Source organism: Silene latifolia, chromosome 10 (assembly GCF_048544455.1).
Source record: "Silene latifolia isolate original U9 population chromosome 10, ASM4854445v1, whole genome shotgun sequence".
NCBI lineage: Eukaryota > Viridiplantae > Streptophyta > Magnoliopsida > Caryophyllales > Caryophyllaceae > Silene > Silene latifolia.
In genome coordinates this window covers 70,960,006-70,969,929 of record NC_133535.1, presented here as the reverse complement: position 1 = coordinate 70,969,929, position 9,924 = coordinate 70,960,006, and positions in this window count along the sequence as shown.

The following is a 9,924-nucleotide window of genomic DNA, read 5'->3' as shown; positions in this document are numbered from 1 at the left end:
GCGTCAAGGGTAAGATCTGTGTACCCTTTTTATTGTCTTTCCTTTGATTTGGTTAAACCCTAATATAGGGATTTGGGGGTTTTTGAGTAGTATGTAATTTGGTAGCATTTATATGTCATATGATAGGAGAAGGGTTCATAGAGGAAGCTTTTGATACAACGGAAGAGAGACCGTCTAACAGTGTGCTTTCCGGTAGGATTTCTACTCGGTATTAGTCCCATAATGGGATATTGGTTGATGTGTTGTGATTGGTTGTTTGATATAGTAATTGTATTGTGATTGTGGTTGTGATCGTTGTCTATGGTTCGCGAGGCGTGGCCTCGGCTGAGTGAGGTCACTTGCGGGAGTGGCTTCACTCCCTAGTTTCGCCTTCTATGGAACCCGCCACAGAAGGGATGTGCACATTAATGGACAGGGTTATCGCTCACTATGTGGAGCGGGGATTTGGTGGGTACGGCTGTGGTCCCCCATCGGGCGGTGGTCCAGTGGACGATCGTGATTGAGATGATTGGATTTGGCGTGATTGTGTGTGTATGACGATTAAGTGGTTGTTTATCTTATTGTTAATATATATTGAGTTGTGTGATTAGTACGACCCGGTGTTGTTTTGTAAACTGCGGTGATCCATTCGGGGATGGTGAGCAGATATTGAGCAGGTATGAGATGAGTCTTGGGATACCGGGATGGCCACGACATGATGATAGGAGTCTTCCGCTGTAGCTTATTAGTTTATTTACATTTCAGCTAGAACAGTTAGTTTGAGAACATGTATTACACATTTGGTTTGGTTTTGGGAATTGTAACTCTTCGCTAAGTATTTATATTTAAACGTTGTTTCTTCATTGTTTATTTGATTATCATTGCCTCGGGTAACCGAGATGGTAATGTCTTCATACCTGAGTGGTCCTGGTAAGGCACTTGGAGTATGGGGGTGTTACAAATGGTATCAGAGAGACGATCCTGAAACTTGTAACCAATGAACCTAATGAATATAGGGAGTCAATTAAAATGAACCCGGGGTAAAAGTTGTAGGAGCTAATGCAAAGGCTTGGGAGACGTCCTAAAGTCACGAACTTGCCCTACAGTTTTGAACCGGTCACATGGGGGAGGGTTTGTCAAGTCGTATGTGTTGTTTAGTTAACTTGTGTGTTAATGTGATGAAGTGTGTGTAATTGTTGGATGTTTGAAGTAGAAAGTTGAGAATGTGAAAGAAAGGTTAATGATATATGTAGACTTGTTGTTGGAGTGATAACATGTTGGATGTTTATAAGGTGGCATTTAATAACATGATATAATAATCTCGTAGATCGTACGAAAGGATGTGTAGCATTATATGCTTAGTTATGATATAATATGTGGTTTTATAAAGTTTTTAGCATGTTAGCATATGATATAGCATGCGGGTAGCGTTTCTGAGTTAGCATGACTCGATCGAGTGGGACTGACTCGATCGGGTGGGTTTTTGATGATTTCGAGTCCAGAATCGTGTTTTTGGGCACTCGATCGAGTACCTGGGGCACTCGATCGAGTAGGGGGTCGAGTATGTTAGAGATCAGAAGGTCTGTTTGAGGTCTGATGTTGGGGCACTCGATCGAGTATGTTGGGCACTCGATCGAGTAGCCCGTTACTCGATCGAGTATGTTTGGGAACTTGATCGAGTAGGGGTCTGGGCAGCGTGTTTTCTTGTTTTGAGGTTTTGGCGCGTACGTTTATATCCACCCCTTTTTCTATGATAGTTTCAAGATGCCGCCCAAGAAGACTGCTTTGTATGCGAGAGCTGAGCTTATGATCATAAATGACATCGTTAAGATGTTGGAGCATCAGGATGCTCTCACTGAGGCTTTAAAGACTGTGGGGAAAGATAAGGATAAGGATAAGGAGAAGGAGGTTAATCATTCTAAAATCAGCCTCTATATAGCGAGGTTTAACCCGAAAGAGTATAAGGGAGTTGGGGAGCCTAACCTTCTCGATAGTTGGCTTAGAGAGATGGAGAACATACTAGATTTGGTTCTTTGTCCGATGAGATGAGAGTGGAACAGGCTGCGTTCTATCTGAGGGAGGCAGCTGGCAAGTGGTGGGATACAGTGAAAGTGAGTGCTAAGGAGATTTATACAAACCAAGGTTTACCTGCTATACCTTGGGAGGAGTTTCATAGGGCTGTGAAAAAGGAGTTTGTACCGGAGCATGTGAGGAGTAAGTTGAGAGAAGAGTTTGACAGTTTTAAGATGACCGCTAAGATGTCTGTGGCCGAGTACTACAGGCAATTCAATGAGAAGTCTAGGTATGCTGAGGATATGGGTTTGAGTGAGGAGAACCTGGCGTTGAGGTTTGAGAGGGGGTTGACCCCTAAGATTATGGATAAGTTACCCGTGGGGATCCTTACTGATGTTAAGGAAGCTTATGAGAGGGCTGGGAGAGCTGAGAGGTTGGTGGAGATGGCTCATGAGAGGTTAGGTGGTGAGAAAAGGAAGTCCGAGAGCGAGGGTGGTGGCCAGTCTAATCACAAGAAAGGCAACCCACGGTCGTCTAAGGGGTTTTCTTCCGGGTCGGGTTGATCTTTGGGGCTTCCTTTGGGCGCGGCCGGGGAAGTGTTAGTGGTAGTTGGGGTGTGACTGCTATAGCCTGTGGTGGTGTAGGCCACAATGGACATGAGTGCACAAGTGCACCGGGATCTTTCCGGAGACTGCGCAGCTACGCGAGCAACAGACCGGCTGGATCATGGCCAAACCGGGGAAGTCAGAGTTACCAGAGTGGAGGCAACCGCAACGGCGGTAATTCTTATCAGAAACCACCAACGAACAACAACAACAACAATCAAGGGTCGGGTGCTAAGCCGACCACATCAGCCAATACTGTCCAGGGAGGTGGACAGAAGACCAGTGGAAAGTTATTCATGATGGAGAAGAAAGCAGCTGAGGAAGATGCGCACGTTATCACCGGTACATTCCTTGTTAATGGTATTCCTACCTTTGTTTTGTTTGATTCGGGGGCTTCTCAGTCGTTTGTGTCTTCAAGTCATGTTAAACAGTTGGGTCTGAGGGTATATGAGTCTGTTAGTGAGCAAGTTTTTATACCTTCGGGTGAGTCTGTATCATGTGGGAGATTGTTTAGAGATGTATCTATGATAGTTGGGCAAGTTGATCTACCTGTAGACTTGCTAGAGTTTCCTTTTGACGGTTTTGAGATGATAGTCGGGATGGATTGGTTAGGAAAGTATAAAGCTAAGATAGACTGTCATCAAAAGAAAGTGTCTTTAAGAGGTCCTAAGGGTGTTAGTGTGTCTTATCGTGGGTTTCTAGTCAAACCCAAAGTTAAGTTGATTGCAGCTGTCACCTTGATGTCTTATCTGAGGAAGGGATGTCCTTTGATCTTGTGCCATGTGAGAGATGACCGGATGGAGAGTCCGACAGTTGATAAGATACCAGTGGTGGGAGAGTTTGCCGATGTTTTTCCTGACGAGATTCCGGGGTTGCCACCAAAGAGGGAGATAGATTTCACCGTTGAGTTGAAGCCAGGGACGGGGCCAATCTCAAAGGCACCGTACCGTATGGGTCCTAAGGAGATGGAGGAGCTTAGGAAACAGTTGGATGATTTGATAGAGAAGGGATACATTAGACCAAGTGTATCGCCATGGGGAGCACCAGTTCATTTCGTGAAGAAGAAAGATGGGAGTTTGAGGTTGTGCATAGATTACAGGGAGCTGAACCGAGTGACGGTGAAGAACAAGTACCCTTTGCCAAGGATAGATGACCTGTTTGATCAGTTGAGTGGTGCATCAGTCTTTTCTAAGATTGATTTGAGGTCGGGGTACCATCAGGTGAAGATTAGGGAGGTGGACATACCAGACAGCTTTTACGTCGAGGTATGGCCATTATGAGTATGTGGTGATGCCGTTTGGGTTGTCTAATGCACCGGCAGTGTTTATGGATTTGATGAATAGGATCTTCATATAGTTCTTGGACCAGTTTGTAGTGGTATTTATCGATGATATCTTAGTCTATTCTAAGACTAAGGAGGAGCATGAGGAGCATCTGAGGATCGTGTTGCAAACTTTGAGGGAGCATGAGTTGTATGCTAAGCTGTCCAAGTGTGAGTTCTGGTTAGAGAAAGTTGCTTTTCTGGGGCATGTGATCTCTAAGGAGGGGGTAGCTGTGGATCCGGCGAAGATTGAAGCAGTGACAAAGTGGGAAGCACCAAAGAATGTTGCTAAGATCAGGAGTTTTCTGGATTTAGCTGGATACTGCAGACGGTTCGTGAAACATTTCTCCAAGATAGCTAGACCTATGACAGCGTTAATGAGGAAAGAGAACAGGTTTCGTTGGGATGAGGGTTGTGAGACGGTGTTCCAAACATTAAAGGAGCGTTTGACCACAACTCCTGTCTTAGCATTGCCTGAAGGGTGTGAGAACTTTGAGGTTTATACAGATGCCTCGAAGAATGGGTTAGGATGTGTGTTGATGCATAACGGTAAAGTGATTGCCTATGCTTCTAGGCAATTGAAGCCTTACGAGGAGAACTACCCTACTCATGATCTGGAGTTGGGTGCGGTGGTGTTTGCTCTCAAGATTTGGAGACATTACCTTTATGGAGAAATCTTTAAGGTATTTTATGATCACAAGAGTCTCAAGTACATTTTCACTCAAAAGGAGTTGAACATGAGACAGAGGAGGTGGATGAAGCTGATTGGCGATTATGACATGGAAATCATCTACCATGAAGGGAAGGCCAATGTTGTTGCTGATGCTTTGAGTAGGAAGAGTGTACATTCTCTGTGTACAGCTCTATCTTTGATGAGGCTGAGAGATGAGGTAGCGAGTTTTGGGATACATATGATGCAGAAAGGAGATGCCATGGGTGATATGACAGTACAGCTTGAGTTTTATGATGACATTCGAGGTAAACAGGCGTTGGATCCTAAGATAGTGGAGTGGAGAGCTGGAGTAGAGAAAGGGACAGTGTCCCGATTTTCTATTCATACAGATGGTAGTTTGAGGTTCGATGGTAGGTGGTGTGTTCCTAATGATGAGGAGTTGAAAAAGACTATCATGATAGAGGCGCATTGTACACCATACTCAGTACATCCGGGTGGTGACAAGCTATACAAGGATTTGAAGAAAACGTTTTGGTGGCCTGGGATGAAGAAAGAGACAGCTGAGTTTGTGTCCCGTTGTTTCACATGCCAGAGAGTTAAAGGGGAACAGCGACGACCACAAGGTAAGATTCAGTCTTTAGAGGTACCTGAGTGGAAGTGGGAATCCATTTCCATGGATTTTATTGTGGGTTTGCCAAAGAGTCAACAGGGTAACAACATGATTTGGGTAATAGTGGATCGACTGACCAAGTCAGCTCACTTTGTTCCAATGAAAGATACATGGACTAAGGCACAATTAGCTATGGCCTATCGAAAGAACGTGCTTAAGTTACATGGAGTCCCTAAGGACATAGTGTCTGACAGAGATGCGAGGTTTATATCGAGGTTTTGGACAGAGTTGCAGGAATTGTTGGGAACAACTTTGAAGATGAGTACAGCATTTCATCCTGCGACAGACGGACAGACAGAGAGAACAATCAAGACTCTTGAGGATATGTTGCGAGCTTGTGTGATGGACTTTGGTGGTAGCTGGGAACAGAGGTTGGACTTGATAGAATTTTCTTATAATAACAGCTATCACACTAGTATTGGTATGGCACCGTTTGAGGCTTTGTATGGGAGGAGATGTAGGAGTCCAATCTGTTGGGACGATAGCGCTGAGGCAGTGGTTTTAGGACCAGAGATGGTGCATGAGATAGTGGAACAGATTAAGATGATCAGGGAACGGATGAGAGCAGCTCAGGATAGGCAAAAGAGTTATGCAGATCTACATCGCCGGGACATAGAGTTTCAAGTTGGGGACAAGGTTCTCTTAAAAGTGTCTCCTATGCGTGGGGTTATGATATTTGGGAAGAAAGGCAAGCTAAGTCAGAAGTTTATAGGGCCTTATGAGATCTTAGAGCGAGTTGGGGAAGTTGCATATCGTCTGGCTTTACCAGCTGCATTAGAGAGAGTGCATAATGTGTTTCATGTATCGGAGCTGCGGAAGTATGTGAGTGACCCGTCACATATGTTAGAGGCAGAGAGCTTAGAGCTAGATGAGTCCTTATCATATCTTGAGGTGCCTAAGCAGATTCTAGACCGAAAGGTTAGAAAGACTAGGAGTGGTGAGACAGTTCTGCTCAAGATCCTTTGGTCTAACCACGAGACCGAGGAAGCTACATGGGAGCCAGAGGAGGCTATAAAAGAGCGTTACCCTTTCCTTTTTGATCAGGTATGTATGGTTACGGGGACGTAACCTTGTTTCTTTTAGGGGGGTAGGAGATGATCGCGAACAGTTTTTAAGAGTTTTATACCCCTTTTGTATGTTGCGTCGGTATGTTTGTCGGGATGAGTTGGGTTAGTAACATGTTTTATGTTGAATTTTGTTTTGGTTGTTGAGTCGGGAATGTTATGGGAGTACCTTTGTTTAGTAGTGGTATGAACTTCGGGGACAAAGTTCCTTTTAAGGAGGGAAGACTGTAATACTCCGTATTTATAAGTCTTGGGGTACTCTATCGACTAGGCCTTACTCTGTCGAGTAAGGGTAAGTTGCGTTTTAGAAAAGTTTCTGACCTGTTGGGTATTCGATCGAGTAACTAGGGTACTCGATCGAGTAAGAGGGTACTCGATCGAGTACCTCGGGTACTCGATCGAGTGTCCGGTTTTACGGGGAGTTTTCTCGGGTTTTGTTAATTATGCGATTAAGGTATATAAGCTTTGTCGTCATTATTCTAAATCACTTTTGCAAAACCTAAATTACTGTTTAAGAGAGAAAGCAAGCAAGTTCTTCATCCTAATCGCATTATTAGCAATCCCCGGAGTTTGGAAGGTCAGTTCTTAGCGTTGGTTATACCGTTGAGTTCCTTGCGTCAAGGGAAAGATCTGTGTACCCTTTTTATTGTCTTTCCTTTGATTTGGTTAAACCCTAATATAGGGATTTTGGGGTTTTTGAATAGTATGTAATTTGGTAGCATTTATATGTCGTATGATAGAAGGAGGGTTCATAGAGGAAGCTTTTTGATACAGCAGTAGAGACCGTCTAACAGTGTGCTTTCCAGGTAGGATTTCCTACTCAGTATTAGTCCCATAATGGGATATTGGTTGATGTGTTGTGATTGGTTGTTTGATATAGTAATTGTATTGTGATTGTGGTTGTGATCGTTGTCTATGGTTCGCGAGGCGTGGCCTCGGCTGAGTGAGGTCACTTGCGGGAGTGGCTTCACGCCCTAGTTTCGCCTTCCGTGGAACCCGCCACAGAAGGGATGTGCACATTAATGGACGGGGTTATCGCTCACTATGTGGAGCGGGGATTTGGTGGGTACGGCTGCGGTCCTCCACTTTGGCGTGGTGGTCCAAAGTGGATGATCGATGGATCGAGATGATTGGATTTGGCGTGATTTGTGTGTATGATTAAGTCATCATTTATCTTATTGTTAATATATATTGAGTTGTGTGATTAGTACTGACCCCGGTGTTGTTTTGTAAACCTGCGATGATCCATTCGTGGATGGTGAGCAGATATTGAGCATGTATGAGATGAGTACTGGGATAGCTGGGATGGCCACGACATGATGATAGGAGTCTTCCGCTGTAGCTTATTAGTTTATTTACATTTCAGCTAGAACAGTTAGTTTGAGAACATGTATTACACATTTGGTTTGGTTTTGGGAATTGTAACTCTTCGCTAAGTATTTATATTTAAACGTTGTTTCTTCATTGTTTATTTGATTATCATTGCCTCGGGTAACCGAGATGGTAATGTCTTCATACCTGAGTGGTCCTGGTAAGGCACTTGGAGTATGGGGGTGTTACAGTAGTAACACAAATCAAAGTTAATCTGAAACTGTGCCATCTTAGGCGAACAGTCTTTAGTCAAAAGAATCGACTCATTAGAATACTATAGTAGCTCTCGCCATGACCAGGCTATATAAATTTGCCAGAACTCTATAAGCGGTCATTAGGCCCGACAAAGTGTTCCTAACAGTCTGCCTATGTGATCGACTAGTAATTCTCATATGACTCCATGGCACTTGAACTTTCCATCAATCGCATCACATTCTAGTCACTTCGAGACGTCACCTCATGTAAGCAACTATGGGCGAATACAATGCTAATCCGTGTTCACTTTAACGGGGTTCAATTGTCTCTACAACCCGTTTGGATGTAACAAAGTATAAGGTGAGTTAATAATAACTCAAACGATAAATGTCGACATCACATTCGGGTAGTCAATACCGTATTACAACCTTCTGATGCATATCATAAGTGTGTAAACACTAGTTGATGGTAATAGAAGTTTAACATACCATGTGTCCATGTGTTCAAACTTCTTTTATCGCATTTTCCTTTACATTCATGTTATCTTTCATAGTATGAACCTTACCAAGTACACATATAGGTTCCCAACCTCGGTTTGGGTTTTTTATCTTGAAAGAACTTCCCTGTCGATTATCACATAACCAATGAATTTGTGGTGAATGATATAACTTGCACTGATCAAGTACTCTACCCACTCACAATGCACTAGGTATATGTTTTGTAGAGTCTTGCAACAATTGTCAAGATAATTAGCCTAGCACTTCTCACAAGTCCTAGCATATTAGAAAATATTAATTTTGAGTAACTTCTTACTACAACTAAGTATCATTCCAAACTTCTTATTTCTCCTTTTAGCTTGAAAAGCTTAGGATTTTCATAAATCCTTACGTGTGTTCGAACTTTAATATGTGCAACCTCTTGACACACAACAGAGTGTTCTGTCCAACACTGAAAATGCTCATCGGTTCTCCTCGAGAATGCATGACGATTCTTCTATGGCTTGCCAATGAATCATCATGCTCTTATGCATATGATTCATTATTGGACATGTGCATGATTATTCTAATGGCGGAAATATTAGTAACTTTTAATCATGTCATCAACCATTCTTAGGTTCAATGAATGACCATGACTGCTTATGGTAATTCCATTTTCATCGATATGAATAACCTACGCTTCTGGTTGATTTGATGTGTATATCTCAATACTTATCCAACATCTCATGATGTGATTGGATTCATCATAGTCCATTTTCATCTAGAATTGACAACTCAAATACTTCTTTGTGAAAGAAAGTATTAGCTCGTCATTCTCGATGAGTAATGAGTTATAAACTTTTACAAGATGATTGCTCCCACTAAATTCCATGTCTTCACATGATAATTTCCAACTCCCACTTAATTCCATATGTTTCGCAATTGACTACTCAATCGAAACATTTCAAGAATTGAAATATATATTGCTTTGCCAAGTTATTAAGATAAAACCATATATGTTCCCATCATATCCTTTCAAAATACCTATTTTGAAAAGGTTTCAATCTTAACCTTTATGGAAAGAGATTCTTATCTCTAACTCATTCATTTTATAATGATGCGTAGCAATGTCATTATTTAAATGTGAATTATATCTAATACACGTCCTTCTCAAAATACCCTTTTCGGAAGGAGGTTTAACCATTTCATTTTTATAATGAGGTTAAGTAATGACATTTGCGTGGTTAATACTTAACTTAGCTCTTGTGGATATCGGTATATCAATATTTGCAACTTTTAGTCATAAATCTCATTTATTTTCAAGGATGCAACTTTGATTCATTTAGGCTCTTAAGTAAATATCAATATTGAAACTATTGGTCAAATGTTGTTCATAAACTAGTCAAAACTCTATTGTTAAGACTTAACATTAGTCATTCTTTTTCCAAAACTCTATTTTGGTCTCCTCGTGTAGTTATCTTGAGAACATATTCTTTTTGATTATTTCACTTGGTCTCTTTTGTCATGTAGGTATCATCTATATGAGACCATAGATCT